Source organism: Lagenorhynchus albirostris, chromosome 1, assembly GCF_949774975.1.
Source record: "Lagenorhynchus albirostris chromosome 1, mLagAlb1.1, whole genome shotgun sequence".
NCBI lineage: Eukaryota > Metazoa > Chordata > Mammalia > Artiodactyla > Delphinidae > Lagenorhynchus > Lagenorhynchus albirostris.
In genome coordinates, this window is record NC_083095.1 from 123,980,854 (window position 1) to 124,005,399 (window position 24,546).

General features: G+C 38.3%; 1 long non-coding RNA gene across 2 annotated transcripts in view; it reads left to right on the forward strand.

The window, feature by feature from the left end:
• Nucleotides 1-325: 325 nt before the first annotated feature.
• Nucleotides 326-24,546, forward strand: part of LOC132531681 (uncharacterized) — a 33,731-nt gene continuing 9,510 nt past the window's right edge. The window contains exons 1-3 of one of the 2 annotated variants that reach the window (XR_009544185.1): nt 326-1,418; nt 10,632-10,712; nt 13,115-13,227. This is a non-coding gene — a long non-coding RNA (uncharacterized LOC132531681). The remainder of the gene's footprint in view (nt 1,419-10,631; nt 10,713-13,114; nt 13,228-24,546) is intronic. The other variant, XR_009544187.1, reaches the window with a different exon arrangement.

Genomic DNA, 24,546 nt, shown 5'->3' on the forward strand with positions numbered 1-24,546 from the left:
CAGACGGGACTCCCCCTCCCCTCGCGGCCGCCGCTGCCTCCGCCTCCTTCTCTGGTTCCAGCCGCCGCGGCCGCCGCCGCTGCGACCGGCGCCATCTTGACAGTGACGGAGTGGGCGGAGGCGGGGATCGCGGCCTGTGAGCGCCAATAGAGGGCCAGTCCCTTGCCCGAGGGGGCAGGACAGGGACAGGTTGAGGGTCGCGGGGTCCTAGCGCCCGATACTGCTATGGGCGTAGAAGGTGGGCGGAGCTGAAGGGCGTTCTCTCTTGTCGCGCGGTAGAGTTGGGGAAGTGCGCCGTGGTTCCCCTTCGCGTTGGCAGATCCGGACCCCTAGGCGAGCGTGGGCGGCCTACACCTTCCCTTCCCCTTTCACCACCCCGAGGGTCAGGGATCCGTCTTGGGCCAACTGACTTGTTTCCTCGTTCCTCCCCAGCCGTCCCAGGAGTCCTGACATTGGCTAGCCAGAGCTCGTCGCGTCTGCCTGAAAGGCCGCTCCTCTACCAAGAGCTCTCAGATTCCCTAGGAAACCCCCTGAGGGGTTAGCAATCACCTCTAGTAGGTTTCGGTCCCAAGATACTGAAGGTCAGGTAAAATGGGGAATTCAGGAGGGTTCTCTGAAAAGTACGTTGATAAAACACCTATTGTTGACTGAAGGGGTGTAGATTACATTGGATTAATGGGATATGGCCTACTTACACCTGGCTGTGGTTCCACCATCAGTGGCTGTTGGCAAGTTGCCTCTGAAAAATGAGGATAATAAAGGCTGATTACTGCTACAGGGTTGCTTTGAAGGTTAAATGCTGTAATATATGTGAAGTGCTTAGCATAGTATCTGAAAGTACTCAGTTAATGTTAGATATTATTACATGGACAAATGAAGGAAGAAATAGGACCCTAAAAGGTTTCAAGTCAACTCTCCTAAATTGTGAAGAATAGGCTTTAATCCCTTGTACTAACCAGGTTTACAGCTCTATTTCCTATCTCCACTTCTTTCATTGTATTCAGTCAGTCAGTCAACAAACATTCACCGAAACTCAAACAGACACTGAGGGGACACACTGGTGAGAGAAACAGAAAAGCTCTGCCTTCATGGAGCTGACAGTCTAGTGGGAAAAAGAGGGACAAAAGTACTTCATCACATTTTGAAGGAAACATGCTATAAATGTTATGAACAGAAATCTGGGAGAGCAAATACCAGGATAGCTTAAAAAAAACCAGAGTGGTCAAGAAAGGCCCATCTGAGGGATGAGAAGGAGCCAGTAGAGAAAGGAGCCAGCCAGTAGAGAAATGCCCTGGGGAATTGTTTAAGGCAGAGGAAACAGCTGTGCAAAGGACCGGAGGTAAGAGGGAACTTGGCTGTTGGAACTAAGTGCTGGGGAATCCATGGTGCAAGGAGGAGCCTGCCCTGAGAATGGAGAGGTGAGTGTGTAAGCAAGTGAGGGCCCATTCCCCCAGGCCCTAAGAAGACATAAAAACAAGATTGGGTTTTATTGTAATTGCTGCTGAAAGCTATTGAAGAGTAAGGGATGCCTGTTAGAGCAGGGAATTGGGAACAGTGATGTTTGGGGTATGACATCATATCTATATTTCAGGCAATATATGAGCCAAAGAACTGGATTAACGGTAAAACAAAACAAAACAAAAAAACCTGGGGTTGAGCCTCTTCAACACTAAATTGTTCAAATTATATGTTCTGATCTTCAATTTCCTTATTGGTAAAAAAAAGTGAGCATCACATAAGACTGTATGCAGAAAAATGCTACTTTCACTGAAAATTATTAAATAATGTAATTTCTTACTAAATGTTTTGTATGTCATGTACAGTTGCCTAATCAGTGCTATTTGATAAGTACATTTACTGGTTTATTTAACTGATTACAAGTAGTAATCCAAATCGGTGATTCTTACTCATTTTTGCACAGAGTGCTACTAAAGAAAAGAATATGAACTGTTATAAATGTGTAGTTTACTGATGCTGTAGTTCCAAATGTGTTAACTGCTTAGCTCTGCACTTTCTCATGAAGTTTGATATCAAGCCATGAATTTTTAAAAAACATTTTCATTGTGGTAAAATATACAAAACATAATATTTACCATTTTAACTATTTTCAAGTGTACAGTTCAGTGGCATTAAGTACATTGTTGTGTAACCATCACTACTGCCCATTTCCAGAACCTTTTCATAATCCCAAACTGAAACTCTGGACCCAGTAAATTATAACTCCTATTCTACTTTCTAAGACATGTATCTTTTTTTTCTTAACACCTTTATTGGAGTATACTTGCTTTACAATGGTATGTTAGTTTCTGCCGTATAACAAAGTGAATCAGCTATACGTATACATATATCCCCATATCTAAGACATGTATCTTTGAAAGGTATCTGGTGAGTTCCCCCCAACACCCAAAAAAACCACAAAATGGCAGTGGCCTTGGTGATCAGTAGGATTGTTTGCTCCCATTGAAGGGTTTAATGGACCATATAAGTTTATTATGATGATTATTTTTCTTTGGCCTCGCCCCACGACTTGTGGGATCTTAGTTTCCCAACCAGGGATTGAACCCTGGCCCATGGCAGTTAAAGTGCCAAGTCTTAAACACTGGACCACGGGGGAATTCCCCCATGTAAGTTTAGAAACCACCACCCAATAAATAAGAGGAAGAAATAAGTGTAAGTTTTTAGCTCAGATGGCTAACACATCATACTACTAATGAGGAATACTAATATAGGATCAGTTAATTTTTAGCACTGAAAAACTGTTCCGTGACCGTAAAATGTGCTCTGTAGTCTTGTAAATGTGTGCTCCAAGATGACCCAAACAACCTGCCCCTCTATGTATAACTACTCTAAATGCGTATCTTTTTAATGCTGTTAATTTTCATTAAAAAATAAGTGATTCCAGCTCTGGGTAAATTTAATTTTAAGAAGTACTCTTCTGTGAAGAATGGATTAGAAAAGGGCAAGAGAGAAGGAAGCCTATTTTTGCCACATTTCAGATAACCCAACATTCCATAAAGTTATAAAGTTCAAAAGATCAAGATCTTGGCCTGAAAATACTGAGTCGACCACTTTTTTGGTATTTTTAAGCACATCCTACATGCAGCATTTTAACTCCACTAAACAAAAAGTTAAATCTCTTTTCCAGGCCAGACCCTTCCTCCCTGCTGCCCATTATCATTCACAGTGTTCTTATCCCCAAAGTGAGGATATGGCTGTAGGCCAATCAGTGATTACAAGCGAGAGGTTATAGCATAAAGGCTCAAGAGGGAACTTTTGGGGATGATGGATATCTAGATTACTATCCAGATTGTAGTGATGGTTTCACAGATGTGTACATACATCAAACTTATCAAGTTGCACACTTTAAACGTGTAGTCCAGTGTATGTCAATTATTTCGCAATAAAGCTGTAAAAAAAAATTAGAAGTCCAATTGGGAACTTCCCATTCTTTCCCCATTGGACACAGATTTAGCCTTTTATTGGTTTTAATTGTTGTGAGATCTATCGGGTCAGTTCCTCTTCAAGGAGTAGCTTGGTGTATCAAACATTTGACTAGCAACAAAAAGCACTCTTTTAACTGGCAAACGAACTCACATATTTTCATCTACATTACAGAATAGCAATTAAAATACTATAGACATATAATTGCAAGCATAGTTTACAGAATAGAATTCTAAAAAGTTTCAAAAATTGAAAAGTTTTGAAGTGTTTTTTTTCTTAATCAAAGATAACACTTTCTGAAAGAACATACTAAAAAGCAGTAGAAAAACAATAAGCAGTATTTGACTGCATATTCAGGAAATGCTTCTAAGTACCTCACTGCCCTTAACAGTCATATAAGGAGTCCTTTCAGCATATGTCACTATAGTCACAGTTAAACAAACTTGAATCCTAAATGTGATTTGGTCAAGGGAGTCCAACAATGCAGTCATGGCCAGATGGAAAAGTGTGGCTTAGAAATTTGGGCCCCATGCCATTTCTGAAATTATGTCATCTCTTACACCTGGAACTCTATCTGGCTATTTCTTAGAAATTATTTTTAAATGCTGTGGTTTGAACAATGCATGAAGGAAAACTATGAAACCAGTAACAGTTTAAAGCACTGGGAGCCCAAGCTGTTGTACCCCCTAATCCTCTCCACCTGTTAAATCTATTCAGCTTAATTGCTAGACCAGAAGTTTTTTATGTCTTTAAAGTTACCCATGTCTTGGGAAGAGTATTCTATAAAGCTGTACTTGATATCTATCCCTTGTGGCTTCCTTATGGGTAAGAAAGCCTTCCACTAGGAATTTATGGTCTTTTAGAAAATCTTTGGATGTGCCCCAAAGCAGAACACACAGTACCAAATTCTATTCATTGTGAGAAAGTGTTAGAATGACATTCCAGTATATTTAATCTACAAACTAAAATTTATTGGCAATGTCAGATTATCATTTTATTTCTTATAAACACAAACCTGATGACATACTTTTCGAAGAGAAATTATCTGAACAACTTGCAAGAATAATAGTGAGAAATGTCATGTTGCAAATAACAAATTCGAAACCTGACACTTGAGAGGAGTGTCCAGGGACAGGAGGGCTGCAGCAGTCTGAGCCACTGTTCTCTCTACCCTGTTGGTGGCTGAGGAGTCATATCTTTGAGTCAGCACTTCTTCACAAATTGGAAAATTATCACTTCTCACCATCTTCCTCAAGTTAATGCTTTTACCTCTCTCAACAATTCCTTCTAAATTCAACTTTTAGTTTTTAAATGATCTGCAAAAGAAAGTTATTTTTCTATAGAGTATCTTAGCTATCATTGTCCACAGTCAAGTATTTTCAGAACGTTTAACAAATTCACTTCTGTCAGCATTTATACACAAAGCACTATGCAGGACACAGAAGGAAACGAAGGTAGATAAGCGCATATTAGAGGCACAAAGTATGTTCCCAGGCCATGTAACTTTAATAAAAATCAAACTATGAGAAGTTCTGCACTAAATGTTTAAACTCACTGCTCTTGGAGCTTAGGGAAGTTGAGTGATTAATTCTGAGTATGGGGATTGAAGGTGATGAATAGATGACATTTGAACCAATCCAGAGAGAACTTAGACTTTCTATGCCTTAGACTTTGATGCCTATGTGAGGGCATCATTGTTTGGGATGTGAGGGTGGGAGTGATACAAAATAGGAAAAGCTTTTGTTTTTTCTCTGAATCTTTATAACAGATGTATTAGAATTGTTCTCAACAAATGAAAGAAATGCTCAAAAATTGTTCCAGCACTTTGACTCTCTTTGGGAGTGGCCAAAGGTTCAAATAATTTGGAAGGATGGTTGGATATCTATGCTGACTTACAGGAAATATGAGTCAGCTCTTCTCACGTACTCAGCACTGTTGTTACAGCTAGGATATTTGGGAAACACGAAGCTGAACAAATCAGACACCGTAAGTCTTTTCTTTTTATTGATTGGCCCAGGCATGTATCCTGCAAGGGTAGACAACAGGGATGCCCTTTTTTTTTTTTTAACGTCTTTATTGGAGTATAATTGCTTTACAATGGTGTTAGTTTCTGCTTTATAACAAAGTGAATCAGCTATACATATACACATATCCCCATGCCCTTCTTATTGTCAAGGCTTAAGGAACCCTGCCAGCAAGGGGAGACACCTGCAATTGTATTTCTGTTTTCTTTATAATCCCTCGGACTAGGAGACAAACACATCTTTAGTCTGCACGTCTCTTCTACGCTTCAGGATTGTATATTCAATTGCCTCCAGACATCTCACTCCCAAGTGCACCTGAAACTCAACATTTTCAAAGGTAAACTCACTATTTGACCCCAAACCTGTTTCTCCTATATTCTCTAATTTCTTGAATAGTATTCACTATGCAGTAGTCACAGAAGTCAAAACCTGTGAGTAATCAACTCATCTTTTTTCTGCTTATTCCTTAACAATCATCAAAACCAGTTGATAGCCACCTCCTTAACATCAAGCATATCCCTCCTCACCTCTCTTTCTCCATTCCTACTGACCCAGTTCAAACCCATATCTAGGAGATTGGATTCCAAATCTCCTGTCTTTTCTTCTTTATCCATCCCTCCCTTTGTTGCCAGGCTGATCTTTCTAAAGAAGAAATATCATTTGTTCCAGAGGTAGTTTGAGGTTGCTAGCTTCCTCTTTTCCTTTCTTTCTATTCTTGGTGTAAAAGTTCATCAGTGTCCAGTCTTGATGTTACCTAAGAGAAACAGGGCATTAGGGCCTATTCCTGGTTCTCCCTGTCCCCTCTCCAATATGTTGAAGCCAGCCTCTCATATGGAACACTTTCAGACTCATGACAGGAGGCTCTTAATGGAGAGAAAGCATTTAAGCCTCTACTGTCCATAAGCACACATGTGCATACAGACAAAGAGATGGATTGGTTAGTTATATCAAGATAGTTGTATTAAGGACAAAGTTAATCCAGAAGGGAAAAACTCTCGCAACTAGTTTATTCAGGATTTGGAGAATAATAGACTTTTAGTAATAAAGATTTAAATTAGAAACAAAGATCTCCAGAACCACTCCTAAGATCTCCAGAACCACTCCTAGGCCCTTTAATGTCAATATCACTTAACTATCTCCTAGAAACAGATATCCTTCCTCTACATTCTTGGCCAATAAGCCTGCAAGTTTTCATATTTGATTGTAACTATCTTAACCACATTTGAAATTTAATAAACATCAGCTTATTGATTTAATAGAATTTAGATGTTGTAATAGTAACTTGCAGTGTTTTAAATTATGCTGAAAGGGAAGCAGAAAGAAGTTGAGATGAGGCTCTCTTTTATTTGAATGCATTAGAACTGAAGTGGAAGAAAGGCTTTTAGAGAAGGCACAATAGTACTGGCAAACTCCTGCCAGCATGTGCAATGCTGTCTGGAAGGTAGTGAATCGTAGTGGAGAAAGCAGAGCCATAGAATCCTCGATGTCAGGCTGAGGAGAATATGTAACAGTACCACTCATCTTTAACCAATTCTATGCTAAAAGGGAAAGGGGAATTAGTGGAGTTATAAAAAAAGTTAAGACATATTCTTCCATTTCAGATTTTCCTGGTGATCACACAGCACGAGGCTCTGTTTGCCACAAGTATTGTAATACTAGAGGTAATAAAGATGCTTGTCAGTTGCAAAGGAGAATCTCAAGGGTGGAGTTCAGGTAACAGTGTAGGGCAGCTGGATAAGGGTAGGACTAAATGGGTTGGATTATAGAGCGATTGAGGTGGCTCAGGCAATTAGAAGTGGATTTAAAATATATCATCTGAGCCATGTCGTGATGGCTTTATGAGAATGATGTTTTCATAAATTGACTGCATGTTTCTATAACCCAGAACATAGGATTTTTGTTTGTTTGTTTTGTTTTTGTTTTTTGCGGTACGAGGGCCTCTCACTGTTGTGGCCTCTCCCGTTGCGGAGCACAGGCTCCGGACGCGCAGGCTCAGCAGCCATGGCTCATGGGCCCAGCCGCTCCGCGGCATGTGGGATCTTCCCGGACCGGGGCACGAACCCGTGTCCCCTGCATCGGCAGGCGGACTCTCAACCACTGCACCACCAGGGAAGCCCCAGAACATAGGATTTTTGAGCAGGAACCTTAGAGGTCATCTAGTGACCATTTCATTTACCAAAAAGTGAACATTTGCCTACTTGTGATTTGTCCAAGGTCATATACATCCAATAGTGGGAGGAGAGCGAGGACTAGAATCCATATCCCCAGATTCCAAGTACTTTGCTTTCTCTATTACATAAGTATTAAATCAGTTCTAAGAGCTCAGTGTTCCAAACTCCCCATAAAGTAAGCAGTATGCTTAGGAAAATTATTGGAGATAAAGAAACTGAGGCTCAGAAAGGTGGAGTAAATTTACCAAATCCCATGGCTGGACTAGACCAAAGCCCAGGCCTCACAATCCCTGGGCCAATAGGCTTCTACTAAACCATATTGCTTCAGAGTTTAAAAAAAGTGAAATCTTGAATGCCATGGGCCTAGGCATAGAATTCACTCTTTCAACCTACAGGTATTTTACTTTGTGCTGTTACCTGCTAGGCACCCTGCTAGGTGCCATAAAAAAGATTACAAGACTAAGATTTATTTTGCAAGACTAGATTTCTATTTTGCAAGACTAAAAATTGAACGTTACCTAATTATCAGGGAATTGCACATGCTTTTTGGTGGTTGATAAGCTAGCAGGAAGTAAGTCTTAATATTCTACAGCATTAGAAATGTTTTCACTTTCACCAAAGGATTGGTTTCAAAGTCTCTACTGTGTTACTCTGTACTGTATTTTTGTATTAAAAAATCTGACAAGGGCTTCCCTGGTGGCACAGTGGTTAAGAATCCACCTGCCAGTGCAGGGGACATGGGTTAGAGCCCTGGTCCGGGAAGATCCCACATACCGCGGAGCAACTAAGCCCGTGTGCCACAACTACTGAGCCTGTGCTCTAGAGCCTGCGAGCCACAACTACTGAGCCCACGTGCCACAACTAAAGCCTGCACGCCTAGAGCCCGTGCTCCGAAACAAAGAGAAACCATCACAGTGAGAGACCCGCGCACCACAACGAAGAGTAGCCCCCGCTCGCTGAAACTAGAGAAAGCCCGCGCGCAGCAACGAAGACCCAATGCAGCCAAAAATAAATAAATAAATATATTGTAAAAAAAAAAATCTGACAATACCAAGGGTTATCGAGGCTGTAGGAAAAGTGCAACTCTCATGCTCTGCTGGTGGGAATGTCAAATGGCCGAACCCCTTTGGAAATCAGTTTGACAATATTTAGTAAAATTTAAAATTTTAAATGTACATAACCTACATTCCATTTCTGGGTATATACTCTAAAGCAGTTTTTTTTTTTTCAAACTGTGATTCATGATCCATTAGTGGATTGTGAAATCAACTTAAGGGTTACAATGAACATTTTTTTTACAGATGAAATAGAACAGAAATATCAGGGTAAGGATTGTTTTGTGAATTTTTGTGCACCACCTAGATTCTCCCTCTCCAGGACTGAAACATTAATTTCAGCTGCTAGGAGTGCTGGCAGCCAACAGCTTGTAGCTGAGTCCCTCTCCAGGACTCTCTCCAGGAAGAGAGCTACTTGCCCAAGGTCACACCTTCTTCCTGGGTGCAGCTGTCTTCACTAACTGATCTATGCAGGTGTATAAAGGCCTGATCCCCTTGCCCTAATTCAAAATTACTCTGAATAATCACTGTAGGCAGTGCAGGATCAGCTGAGGCCTTTGTTGTCACTTCATTAGAGCCCAAAACTACCTCTGCCCACATTCCTGCTTCTTTACTCCCCAACAGGTGCTGATACCGGGACACTCCCTCATAAACGTCTTGTACACAAATTTCTGTCTCAGATATACTTCCCAAGCAACTCAGCCTGTGATGATATATGCATATATGCATGTACAGGATCTTAATGTAAAATTATTTCTCACCATGCATATTGGCCGTAAAAGCTTAAAAACTCCTGCACCTAGGGAAATTCTTGTGCATATGCACCAGGAGACACTATGAGGATGTTCATTGGGGTATTATTCATATTAATGATGACAGAAACTAAATGTCCATAGTCATGCAATGGAATATTGTACAATAATTAAAATTAGTGAAATCTCAATGTGGAAAACAAACTTGTGGTTACCAGAGAGGAAGGGATAAATTGGGAGATGGGGATTGACATATACACACTACTATATATAAAATAGATAACTAATAAAGACCCACTGTATAGCACAGGAAGCTCTACTCAATACTCTGTAATGACGTATATGGAAAAAGAGTCTAAAAAAAGAGTATAACTGATTCACTTTGCTGTACGGCAGAAACTAACACAATGTTGTAAGTCAACTATACTACAATAAAAATTCTTTTTAAAATAGTCAATCTAAGAAAAAAAATTAGTGAAATCTACTGACATGTATCAACAAGGACAAATCTCTAAAATAAAGGGATACTTACCAACTTTAGGATAGTGCCTACCTCTGGAGAAGGAGTGTGGGAAATGAGATGAAACTGGCACTTCAACTGGGGCATTGTATTGTTTTTTAAAGAAGCGTCTAAACAAATATGTAAAATGATAGTATTTATTAAATTTATGTGAGTACTTGGGTTTTTTTCAGTTTTCTGAATGTTTAAAATATTTTAAAATTGAATTTTGTTCAATGAATTAATACTGCAGAAAATCTACATTTATAAAAAACATTTTAACTTTTATTATCAGGAAGTAACGAAAAGGACAGCTAACAAGGTCACTTCCTCTTACACAAGAAATTTGGTCAAAATTTAATGGCTCATGGAGTCCAGATTTTCCAGTTATAACTGTTTGGCTGGTTTATTGTACATCATTTATGCTTTTCCCCTATTTTCATTACTACTAAGTTCCATGTAATAAAACAATACTGGAATCTTTTAGCAGTTCATCAATATGTGTGTTGTACTCTGTGAAGCCAAAAGAGGGTATTAAAAAAAAATAAGCAGGGATATGTAGTTGACTATATAAATAAGATCATTCTGGTTTAACAGTAGCTTCACATTAGTGGTGATATGTTTAAAGGAGAGAGGATGAGAAAGGACAATAATAATATTATTACCATTACATTCCTGTGTCTTCACAGCATCACCTTTTGTACCATATAGGGCGCCTAGAGTGCAGATGGAACTGGCCAAGTTGCATTAGAAGGAGGAATTCAGTAAAGGTTAGTATCACTATCCAAAAGCATATATAACAGATCTAAGGAAGAAACAAAAAAAAGTAAGCAGAATAAAAGTGTGGTCAGTAGTGAAACTATAAATTAGGGTAAGAAGGGTTTGTGGCTTTGGGAGAGTCTCTGCTGGATTGTTTACTTGACCCTTCATTTTACTTACTTAGGTTTGTTTTTCTTTTTCCATAGAACATGTGCAAAATTTAACACTTTGCCTATGGAGATTTAATATGATTTACAAAATCTAATGCAGAAGCTTTATTAATACTCAACTAATGCGTATATTTAAGGAAAAGCAAAATTTTAGAGTATCAGTAAGTCCTATGTATAAAAGCAATCAGTTTAAAGCAATCTTCATACCTTGATATGAGAACACAGTGAGTCTATTGATAAGGAACAACAGTAATGCAAAATAACTCTAAATGATGATACATAGGGGTTTCCAAAGCAACAAGGAAGTTGAAACAAGCACATCTGGGGGTTAGAGTCTATTAGAAATAGTTGCTGATGAAAGTTTGGGGAAGAATTACTAATGCCCACCTCAGTCCTCAGAACTGAGAATTCCAAAGAATTTGAGTAACTGGACCTGAATCCAATTTGGATACATAAGAATATCACCTAGACTGGACACATCTATGCTGCTAACTAAAGTGGGTCAGAAAATATCTTCCCAAATAATTTGTTCTTGTCACTATTACTGCTTTGAATTGTGAGAAAAAGATTTATAGCCTGAGTAAGTGCACTGTTTATGAAACAAGGTTTGTTCCAGATGTTAAACAAGTGTAGAGTGAGATCTGTCTACTAGATCTGGAACTAGAATAGGAAAGAAACTTGCAATGTATGTTTTCTTTGTGAAAAAACTGTGCCTTTGGACCATGGTTATTAGCTTATAGCTCCAGGGAAGCTTCATATTCAGGGCCTTAGAAACCTCACTCAATGTTTTTCTTTTTGACCTAGTTAAATTTCTTGGAATAGGAAGTTATGATGCTAATTTTTTCAGAACTGTGCAGATGCCTCCGAGAAACTTTTGTAAAGTCCTTCAAAAACTGTAACTTTAGTATAATCTATAAAAATTTTGAAACACTATATTGATACCTGAAACTAATATAGTACTGTAAATCAACTATATCTCAATACAAAACTTTTTTAATTAAAAAAATTTGTCAATTTTGAGGGAACAGGGAAAGGAATTCTTGTGTAGGATGAAGACTAGAGTAGAAGACCTGGAAGGACTGTCTGTTTGGTCTTATTCACAACTGAGAAGCTATTAAAATATTAGCCAAAAATAAATAAATATATAAATTTAATAAAATATTAGCAAATCCTAGTCCAGATTTGGGGACAGAGTGGGAAACCCCTGACCTTTTATTTTCAATTAACCATCTCCCTTCCACTCCAAGTACAACCCAAACTACAGTTTAGTCATTCTCTCCTTCTGAGTATGTTATGAACAGGGCTATAATTATTTGAAGGACTTCTCAGATCTTTCATCATTCATGTTGTGAATATATGTTGTCCCAGTTCTTCATTACATGGCTTATAACAACCTATGTATTTGGGCAGAATAATTGTTAATTATCATCATTATTAAAAACATTCAGACATCTCTACATATCTACACAGGTAGGGATTTACAAAAGAAATTCCAGAGACATATTTTCTTTCTTCCATCAACGAAAAATAACCTCAACACAATTATTTTATTTATTTTTTTATTTTTTCAGCCGAGCGGCACAGCATGCAGGATCTTAGTTCCCCGACCAGAGATGCAACCCATGCCCCCTGCAGTGGAAGCACAGAGTCTTAACTACTGGACCGCCCAGGAAGTCCCAGACAGTTATTTTATATGATAAATTTTTGGTCTTCCACTTTTATTGCTAAACCCCATCTCACACCCTGAAACCTCAAAAGGAATCACATAAGACTACATACCTTATGGGTACTTAATAAATGATGATCAACTGTTGTTATTGCATTGGTCTTCGTAATTCTCATAAAGATGACAGTCATTTATTTAGACCATCATTTGTCCTTAATCCAGTTTTGTGCTAAACTTTAGAGTCTCTGCAGAAGCCACCTTAATCTTTAGTGAAAACAGGGCTCATTCAGGGTAGAAGCTCAGAGAATTTAGAATTTTTTGCTTTAAAAATCAGTTAACGGGGACTTCCCTGGTGGTCCAGTGGTTAAGACTCTGCACTTCCACGGCAGGGGGCACAGGTTCGATCCCTGGTCGGGGAGCTAAGATCCCCACATTGCTGCGCGGTGTGGCGGTGGGGGAACGCGGGGGTGTGTGAAATCAGTTACCTACTTTTAAGACCTTCACATGAAAAGTTACATGGAGTACTCTTTCCCATGATCTCTCTTTTTTTTTTCCTGTCCTCTTTGGTTTACAACAGACACAGCTATGTTACAACCACATGGGCAAAGTTTTGCAACAGAATGGCCTTTAAATAGAATACTGCCCAGTTGAAAACTTAGGCAATCGTAATGGAATAAACGAAACAAATCGGTGAGTGCTAGGCTTCATGTGTTTCTTCTTATAAGAAAAGCTATCACCTTTCTGGGAGAATGTTATTCTTTAACTGACCTTGTGCCTTGTCTGTATCAAAGAGTTCTCAGTTGCTGTAACATACAGTCATAGTGCTGCAACCAAGAAATAACCCTGTTATCTACAAGTGCTGCTTTAGTCAGTAAAATACAGCTTCTGAAAATAAGTAAGTGCTACTGCTTGATCACTACCATAGTGTTTCTCATTTGTCTTTAAAATGGTAAAAATTACTGAGGGCACATAAACCCTTTAAAAAATTTACTGTAAATGTCTACATACTTGAGCTGCATCAGCAAGTGAATTAAACAGCTGCAGTAGTACTCTGAAACCAAAGCTAGTTTCTCAAAAATGTGTTAATCTCTTTTTGTTTTTTTGTTTTGTTTTGTTTTGGGGGTTTTTTTGCAAGAGACCTCATTACTCTGGCCACAGATGACTTGCTTGAGTTTCAGAGTTTTCTTTTTTTCAATTTTGATTCTGATATGAAATTGAAATGATAAATAAGCAACATATGGGCCACTCTGATAGACTGAAAATTCTCCTTAGGCTGCACGTGGCTCATGATAACTGTATAATATGCTGTCATGCTGTCATTAGAACTGCTGATCTGACTCTCTCAAAACGTTTTGTAAACATGGGGTATCCATTCAAAGCCAGCCTAATGAGAGTAATTCTTCCACATTTTTCTCCACTTCTAACATATAAGATCATTTTTCATGTGGAAACTTGAAGAAAGTTAAAAAAAGCTTTTTTTCAGTAGCTGTGGGTAAATTGCCAGGGTTCTTATAAATGTCACAAGCCAGTGGCAAACAGTTCAGTAATATGGTTTTCCTAACCACACAAAAGTATGTTCAGCCAGTTAATGGTGTCATGATCTACCTAACGGCTTTGATTGTATGACTGAGAGCACTATTTTATGATAATTAGGTGATAGCAAAGTCTCAGAAAAAGCATGATTCCAGGGCAATATAAGATGCCAGTTTCCTTTGGTCCTTTTATTTATTTATTTTCCTGTAGAAGTTTCTTGGGTTAATAACTAGTTCGAATAACTTACTTTAGTTGACCTTGGGGTTGGTTGAATTGCTCTAGGAATTAGGATTTTTAGTAAGTAGTTTAATAGAAACTCATACACTATATAAGCTGTTATCAGCACACTTAAATCCCTCCTTATGTAGCACTTGAACCTGTGAGATATTGCATGAAATTGTCTTCTCTTAATCTGTTTTGTAATTAATTAGTGAAAAGTCATTGTTCACCTGTGTAACAGAACGAAAACGATGGCTTAATTTTGACCTGAAAAATGAAGAATTTCTTAGATTTGTGGCAGTGTCTACATGGCACAACAAAAAGTGGAGATTTGGTATGCACTCAGTTCCAGTTATTTTGAGAAATGGGGAAAACTAGTTGGGACAGCGTGGTATAAATTATTTAGTTTGGGTTAGACTCTTTGGGTTTGACTCCTTACATTAAAAAAAATATATATATATATCATTGGTCAAAGAATGTGGCAACATGTTCCATGTTGCTGATGATTCCTGTCAGAAAAAGAAAGCAAGGGAAGCAGCTATTATAGTCTTCAGCAAGAGTAAGCAAGCGTATTTCTCTTACATGCATTACAAAGCAAATGTAGTCATTTAATTTGCACGGAAGAATAAACCATCACACACTATGATTTCCATGTTGCTTCTCATGGATTGAGAGAAAATTTTATTTGTAACTTTATCTTCATTTCAAAGTCCATTGATATAAAGGAGCTGGAATTCAACTCTTTTAGAAGTTAACTATGATTCTTTAGCTAGAAGTTTCTTGGCTTGGCCTTAGATTTATGGTTCAGATTATTCTTGGGCTGCTGGCTTGGTTCAGAAAACCAAGCACCCTGTACAACTCTGAATTAGAAATCTCAAAAAAAAATTCCTACCTTCTTAATTATACTGTATTTTATAAGAAGATTACTCGTTCTAAAATTAGCCCTCTGATGCTGGCAAAACAGCTGGATGCAAAGTGAAAAATTCAAGGACTCATCTTGCAGTTTCAGACATACAATTTCAACCACCGGTTTGATCTTAACTTCCATATGTTTTGCAGTTGTATAAAATACACAAAACTGTGGTACATTATATTTATTTAAGTCTGGTGTGTATTGGTGTTTATTTCCTGCTATATGTTAGCAATCTAAAAATAGAAATACTGTTCACTTTTTAATAAGGTTTTGTACATAATCTTACAAGGGTTTTCGGAATGAGAACTAAACTTGCTTTTTCATAAGCAAAGTTTGCCCTTGGCCAACAGAGGCTGTCAGAGACCCTGTTAAAGTTTTACTCAATCTGACAATCTTTGTCTTAAAAAAAAAAAAGTTTTTTAACATACAGTAAAAATAAGTTTTGGCAAATGCATAGTGTTAGAACTACCACTACAATCAAGATATGGAATGTAACCCCCCAAAATTCCCTTGTGCTACCCTGATGTGATCAGAGCCTCACCGCACCCTTAACCCTAGGGAACCACTAATCTGTTCTCTGTTCCTATAGTTTTACCTTTTCAAGAATGTCATATAAATAGAATCATATAATATGTACTCTTTTGAGTCTGACTTCTTTCGCTAAGCAAAATGCTTTTGAGATTCATCCATGTTCTTCTGTGTGTCAAGAGTTTATTCCTTTTTTATTGCTGAAGAGTGTTCCATTTTATGGAAGTACTTCAGTTTATCCATTCCCCAGTTGATGGATATCTGGACTGTTTCTAATTTTTGGTTACTACATGTGAAGCTACTGTAAACATATGTGTTTAGGTTTTTGAATGAACATAAGCTTTAATTTCACTCTGGTAAATACCAAGGAGTGATATTGCTGCCTTTGTGGTAATTCTATATTTAGCTTTATAAAAAACTGCCGAATTGTTTTCTAGAGTGGCTGTGCCATTGTGCATTGGCCTGCAACAATGTCTGAGAATGCATGAAAGAATTCAGTTGCTCCCTGTTCTCACCAGCTCTTATTATCAGATTGTTTCATTTTAATTATTCTAACAGGTGTTTGGAAGTATTTCATTAGGGTTTTAATTTATATTTCCCTAGTGACAATGATTTTGAACAGCTTTTCATTGCTTATTTGCCATCCATGCCTCTTCTTTGGTGAAGTAAATATTTTTATTGGGCTTGTTTATTTTTTCTTATTATTGAATGTTGAGAGTTCTTTATATATTCTAGACACACGCCATTTGTCAGATATGTGATTTGCAAATATTTTCTTCCTGTATATGACTCATCTTTTCATTCTCTCAATTGTGTCTTTTCATTCTCTTAACAAAAAATTTTCATTTTGATGAAGTCCAAATGATCAATTTTTCTTCTATGGATCATGTTTTTGACATTGTATCTAATTACTCTTTGCCTAACCCAAGGTCGCAAATATTTTTTCCTATTATTTTCTTCTTAAAGTTTTATTTAGGTCTATGATCCATTTTGAGTTCATTTTTTGTATCAATCTTTATCTTTTAATTGGAGCATTTAATCCTTTTATATTTAATGTAATTACTAATATATTTGAATTTGTATCTTGTTTTGTGCTTTCTACTTGTTCTTCTGGTTCTATTTTTATTTGGTTTTTCACCTTTTTGAATTATTTTTTCTCATTTCAAATTTTCCCCCTCTGCTAGTTTGGATTTTATGTTCAGTTTGTTTTGCTTGTTTGTTTGTTTTTCATGACTAGTCAACAGGGCTATTTAAAGTGTGACCATCAGTATCAAGCTGGGGGCTTGTTAGAAATGTAAATTCTTGGGCCCACCTCAACCTGAATCAGACTTGTGTTTTAACAAGCCCTTCAGATTATTCTGATGCATGCTAAAATTTCAGGTGCACTGAAATTAAAACATACATACTTACCAAGGTTTACCCTTCTCCCAGGCAGCAAGCACTTTTACATACTTTAATTCCATATACTCCTCTCCAAGTTTTATGTTACTGTTATATTTTAAATCATTTTAACCCCAGAAAACATTATTCTTGTTCTATGCAATCAAGATTTGTTTAGCCTTACCCATTTTTACCACTTTCTTTGCTGTTCATTCATTCTTATTTTTTAAACCTTTCACCTGAGATCACTTTCTCTCTTAATTAAGTACATTCTTTAGAATTTCCTTTTATGAACATCATGGAAGCAAACTCACTTAGCTTGTCTAAAAATGTCTTTTTTTTCCACCTTCTTTTTTGAAAGATATTCTTTTGGGGGGAAGATTTCTAAGTTAGCAGTTATTTTTTCTCCTGAAGGGATTTAGAAGTCTGCTTCTAAGATGGTCTCTTTGTCTTTGGTATTCTGCTGTTTCACTATGTTGTGTTAAAGTGAAAATTATTTTTGTTTTGTTTTTAATTCTGCTTGGAATTTAGTTGGCTTCTTAAATCTGTGTTTGGAAACAGATTGGTCCTAGAAAATTCTTAGCTATTGTCACTTCAAATATTGCCTCTTGCACCATTTTCTCTTTCCTTTCTTTCCAGAACTCCACAATTAAATGGATGTATGTCAGAATGTCTTATTTATCCTCCATATCTATTAACTAGTCTCTCAAGTTTCCTTTCTTCTGTTTCTCTTTGGTGTATGCTGGACAATTTCTATCATCATAGTCATATCCTTTGGTTTATTAACTTTCTCTTCACTTGTGTCTAATTTGCTGTTAAACCTGTCCATTGTGTTATTGATTTCTGTTACTGTGTTTTTCATTTCTAGAAATTCTATTTTTGAAAAATCTACTAGGCTATATTCTATAGTTTCTTATTTTGAATTGGTGTTTTCCACTTTTTTATTTCTTCAAAAAATAAAACATAGTTATTTTACCTTCTCTGTTTCATAATTTAAATATCTGAATTCTTTGTGAGAGTTTTCTTTTGTTGCTCTTGGATATTGTTTCTGCTGGTCCTCACTCAATAGTAACTTAAGGGCTTCCCTGGTGGCGCAGTGGTTGAGAGTCCGCCTGCCGATGCAGGGGACACGGGTTCGTGCCCCGATCCGGGAAGATCCCACATGCCGCAGAACGGCTAAGCCCGTGAGCCATGGCCGCTGAGCCTGCGCGTCCGGAGCCTGTGCTCCGCAACGAGAGAGGCCACAACAGTGAGAGGCCCGTGTACCCCAAAAAAAAAAAAAAAGAAAAATAGTAACTTAAGTCTTGGGGTGCTTAGTGTTTGTTACTGTAAGCTGCTCATTTTCCTTAGAAAATCATTTGTGTATTATTGAAGTGCTTTCCTCCAGAGAAGATTTGCATTTGTTTTTTTCATATACCGGGGCCTACTCAAATTATAGTGATGGGTTTTCTTGGACCTATTTTGGCTATATCACGAGGTTACAATCTTTCAGGGACAGAATTTTTTGGTCTTTGGCTTTGCTTAGCACCACAGGAATTTTCCTTGCAGTCCTCTGAGGATGACTGGGTATGTAGGGTTTTTTTTCATCCCTACCTAAAGGGTCCAAGCTTTATTGGGAGAGAGGTATCCTATAGGATTCTCCAAGGCCTAGGCTTTACCTTCTGTCCCACCCCCCACTCCACACCCCACTAAAGCCAAAGCTGAAGTTCACCAGCTTGAGCAAATGCCTTTAGGGCAAAAGTGATCTCAGGACAGGATTGAGCAACTCCAGGGGCATCATTTTGGTGAACAGGATGCAAATGGTGCCTTCTGGTGTTCTACACCTGGACAGTGTTGTCCATATACCTGTCTGGTTTCCTACTTCACTTCTCTTTGAGTTTATAATTCCTAGCTTTCTAGTCCATGTTTCAGTGCTTTTAAGAGGTTTAGGGGGCTTCCTTGGTGGCGCAGTGGTTGAGAGCCTGCCTGCTGATGCAGGGGACACGGGTTCGTGCCCCGGTCTGGGAAGATCCCACATGCCGTGGAGTGGCTAGGCCCGTGAGCCATGGCCACTGAGCCTGCGCGTCCAGAGCCTGTGCTCCGCAAGGGGAGAGGCCACAACAGTGAGAGGCCCGTGTACCGCAAAAAAAAAAAAAAAAAAAAAAAGCAGGTAAAGAGGTTTAGGATTTTTTTTTTTAATTCAGCTTTTTAAGTTGTTTCCAGGGAATTCACTGGTGGTCCAGTGGTTAGGACTTGACTCTTTCACTGCTGGGGCCAGGGTTCAATCCCTGGTCTGGGAACTAAGATCGTGCAAGCTGTGTGGCATGGCCAAAAAAAATTGTTTCCACTATGAAGGGCAGTCTGAATGTCTAGTCTGCCATATGCCTGGAAATATGACTCTCAAAACTCAACTTTATATACTCTACAATTTATAGAAATATCTGATAGCCTAATTTGTTCAAATAATAATTACTCCCCCCCTTTTTTTTTCTGGCACCAAAGCTTTAATTAGGAACAGTTCATTGGAATTATAAAGAATCTGTAGTCCCTGGTACTTAACTATTCCCTCATGAATATTACTAATAAATGTATTGGACTTACATTGAAATACAAAAGTAGTTCCAAGGTTTAAGAGTGACCACAATTTTTTTTTTAATGTTTCTCAGAAAATAAGCACATTAAACTGGAATCATGTGTGTCAGTTGCATAGAAAGTGTGGTGTCTCCATAGTTACATTAAACACAACGAGTACAAAGGGGAAATGTCTTCTGGTGTTGATAAGCTAAAAGGAAGTGAGTCTTGTCCTAGATTATATGGAATGTTTTTAAGCTTTTGCTCAAGAATAGAAGGTTTCAGGTCCTCCTGTGTTACCCCTTGCTCAAACCTAAGTAAAAGTAGTTATGGAAAAAAAACACGTGTGTAGTCAATGCTAAGACTCAGTGTATTGACGTCATGTAGAAAAACGTGATGCAGAGATCCTTTTTTGTGGTTTATTTAATTCTCTCGGTTATTTATAGTATTTGCTCTGAAGCATAACTCAATAAAATTCTAGCAATTAAAGGGAAAGGAAATCTATCTTAGCCAAATATTATATTAGCCTGACTCCCCATTTGGAAAAAATTATTTTATAACATACCAAGTCAGCCTTGGAGACCACAGAGTCCATTTGTGTCTGGCTTGTAGTGGCTATTCAATAAATGTTTGTTGAATCAATTAATTAATGGACAGTATATAATGGGCAGTTGTCAAGAAAGCATGCAGTGGCTAAAACGTTGATTTGATCAACATATGGGAAGAACACTAAGAAGGAAGATTCCTGGGATTCAGTCCTCATTCTAGGGCCCCATAGTGCTATAGCCTTGGGTAATTCTGTTTCTTCATCACTTGCCATACTCTTGGGTCAAACTGCATTGCAGCTCCCTGTACATATGCTGCATGATTTCCCAGTTCAGTGTCCTTGTCCTTACAGTCATCCATCTCAAATACCTTCCTCCATCACTGCATGACTAAACCTAGCTATGCCATCCTACTTCTTACTACAAATACTCCCCTACCAAGCTTCCCTGACACCACCCCAGGTGGAAGTTACCTTTCTCTCTGATCTCACACAACATTTTTTTCTCTTTTAACTCAATGGTGTCATTTAACACTTTATAGCTTATATTGTGATCTTTTATGTAGATATCTATACTATACTGCTTCTGGTAGGCTGGAAGTTCATGAGGGTAGGGCTCATTCCTGCTATTTTTTTGTAGTCCCCCCATAAAACCTAGAAAACTACGTTGAAGTTTATATGTACTCAGTTACTGTCTGCTAAATCTGAAACTAGAGAATGATAATGCTTTTCTTGCTAATGAGGGACATCTGTGTCAGATGATAGCTTGAGGCCATTTGTAACTTTTAGACCAATGATTGTGGAGCACTGATGGGGAATGCTGGATATGAATAAGTAAAGAAAATTGTGGGGCTTCCCTGGTGGCGCGGTGGTTGAGAGTCCACCTGCTGGTGCAGGAGACACGGGTTCGTGCCCCGGTCTGGGAAGATCCCACATGCCGCGGAGCGGCTAGGCCCGTGAGCCATGGCCGCTGAGCCTGTGCGTCCAGAGCCTGTGCTCCGCAACGGGAGAGGCCACAACAGTGAGAGGCCCGCGTACCGCAAAAAAAAAAAAAAAAGAAAATTGTGTATGTTATTTATCCATTAATGGGAGAAGAAAAGAGAATACTTGGATAGATCAGAGCCCATTTAAAAGAAGAGGGAAATTGATGATGCAAGAGTAGAAAGTGACACGAGCAGTATAGGTTATTCTAGTCTAGTCATTTTAAAAGTTCTTTTCTCAACTGAATTTTTTATACATACACCTGTGTACAGCTGGTATATTATGTACCTAATTTTGAGAGATTCACTGAGGAACTGAGCCAGAAAGTAGATTGCATTTTTAGAATGTAGTTAACAATCTCACAGACATAATGTTGAATGAGAGAAAGCAAACACAAGAACAGTCCATACTGTATGATTCCATGAAGTTCAAATCCAGAATTTTTCAAACTTTCTGATGATAGAAGTTAAAATAGTGGTTGCCCTTGGAGGGTGGTGACTAGTACGGGGCACAGGGGGTGTTCAGAGGTGCTGATAATTTTCTATACAGTGTATGCACATGTAAGAATGTTTTTAGTTTATATGTAAGATTTGTGCACTTTATTATATGTTAGTTATAGGTCAATTTTTTAAAAAAACAGATTGCAGTTAACAAATCTGTTTGCCCCATTAGTCACCAATGATCAGGTTAAGGATAAATCCAAGCTATGCAGTGTGTTTCCTGGAAAAATGAAGCACACTTTTAAAATTCTAGAGTTTTCTTGGCAAACCTGTGACCAGATGGTCCTCATAAATAATGCATCAAAATATGGTTAGAAATAGAAGAATTTGTGATGTGTGATAAAATGAAAGAAATCAATGATTATATGGTTTACTCATTTTGACTTTCATTGTGGTTTTTCTGGAAGAGCCAGGATCACCAATAAATTGTCACACACTAAGAATGGAATAAGTACCGCACGAGGAGACTTGCTAGCTGTGAAACCTTGAGTAAGTCACAGGTTTTCTGGACATTGGGTGCTTCCTCTGTTAAACGGAAAAAAATATGTTTTCTGTTCAAAGATAGGGGACAGGATCAAGTGATCTCTTAGGACTCCTTCCAGCTCTTAAAATCTTTGGCTTATGGAAGTTGGAACTATAAAGAACAACTCGGGTTAAAGCTTTCACGCTATTGGAAGTAGGATGGGAAAATAAATCACTTTAAAAATCTGTAATAATAGGTAACAAAAAATGTAAGTGGAACTGGAATCATGCCAACTAGTAAGAGATACAGGCAGAAAACATCTTTTCAGACACAGCCAGCTACCTGAAACTGTTTGCGGCTGTTCCTTGGGGATTTCCCTAGCCTTGGCAAGGGGTTTACCAAATAATGATTTTTTTATAAAGAAAGAAAGAAAAAAGATAAGGGAATATTTTTAGACTTCAATCAAAGAAAGCATTGTATGGTAAATTTTTCCATTGTGGGTTCATATTTTCAAATAAATCCATTGCAGAAAATGGTATTTCATAAAATGTATGAGCAAAGAAAGAACCCTAGTTTACGTCTGGCTTAAATAAAATCTCACAACTAGAAGGAACTGCATGGCATCATCTCTTCTTTCAATACTACTAAGTGAGCATCATGTCTATTTTTTGAAAGGGGCAGCTGAGGCCCAGTGAGGCTAAATGACTTACTTAAGGTCACACAGCTGGGGGAAGCACAGAATAGAAACAAAAAGCCAGTTCGCAGGCTTTGAGCCTATTCTATCTTCTGCTGCACCAGGCTGCCCCCTGTGGTTCCTTTTGGATGCCTTGAGCTCCACGGAAGAGGCAGAAGGGACTTCAACTGTACTTTGTTTTAGAAGCAGTTAAGAAAGTGAGAAGCTAATGGAACTGGGAGTCAGAAGACCTGAGCCCTTCCACTTATAACTGTGACCTTGGAAAATCATTTAACTTCGCTGAGCCTCAGTTTCCTCATCTGAAATAGCACCTCACACTGTCACTGAGGCAGAAATCAATTTAAGGAACCTATGAGAATGTGAAAGTACTTTATAAATTTTAAACCAAATGTGGTTATTAAAGTGGAGAAATTCTTATCTACTTGGTAAATTAAGGAATTTGTATTTCAGGGAATTCCCTGGCCATCCAGTGGGGGGTTCAATCCCTGGTCGAAGAATTAAGATACTGCAAGCTCCATGGTGCAGCCAAAAAAAAAAAAAGGAATTAGTAATTACAAAACAAGGATACCTGATAAAAGTGCTCTGAGTGAATATATGTTAACAGCAGGGCTGCTGTTAGCGCATATAAAAACCAGTGATCCTGTAACAGAAATGTTCTTTGTTTACTTATCCCAACAGTTTAGCATAATCACTTTTAATAGTAAGTCTCCACGGAACCTTCCCTGATATGTGGATGCTGGCTGTAAAAACAACTTTATGTGGGGATACATGACTCTTTCCTCCTCCACACTTGGCATTATCAATCCTTTTAAATTTGTGAACCCGAAATGGTAAAAATGGTATCTTATTTTATTTGAATTTGCATTTTCCTGGTTATTAGTGAGGCTTGGCATCTTTTCATCTTCTGATTGGAAGTGTAAATCGATAAACCTGTATGGAAGGCTGCTCGATAGTACTAAGTAAAAATTTAAGGGCACATACCTTTCAAACCAGAAATTCCGTTTTTCATTAGCTCCCTTAGAGAAATAGTGCGCGCATATAGACACATAGAGACACGCACAAGGTTTTTCACTACAGCATTGTCTGAAATAGCAGATAACTAAGAACAACCCAAATAGCCATCAACCAGTAGTAGTCAGATAAATTGGAATAATCAAACCGCGGGAAACTGTGTAACCAGTGTAAAAAAATGAAGTGGAGCTTCAACAGGAGAAAAAAGTGAGTTGCAGAATAATGTGTACAATAAAACATCATTTACTTAGAAAATGAAAATAAAACTATATATTCTATATGCATATATATGCATGTAAATAATAAGCAAGTGTCTTGAGAGTTACTTGACAAACTGAAAACAGGTTGCCTAGGGGAAGGAGACCAAGTGTGAGCAGGTGGCCAAAGCACACTTGTATTCTTTGTTTTGTTTGGAACTTTAAAACAAGAATGTATTTTTGTGTTACTTAATAATTGATAAAAAATAAAATATAGTTAAAAATGATACTGAGGGCTTCCCTGGTGGCGCAGTTATTGAGAGTCCGCCTGCCGATGCAGGGGACGTGGGTTCGTGCCCTGGTCCGGGAAGATCCCACATGCCGCGGAGCGGCTGGGCCCGCGAGCCGTGGCCGCTGAGCCTGTGCGTCCAGAGCCTGTGCTCCGCAACGGGAGAGGCCACAACAGTGAGAGGCCCGCGTACCGTAAAAAAAAAAA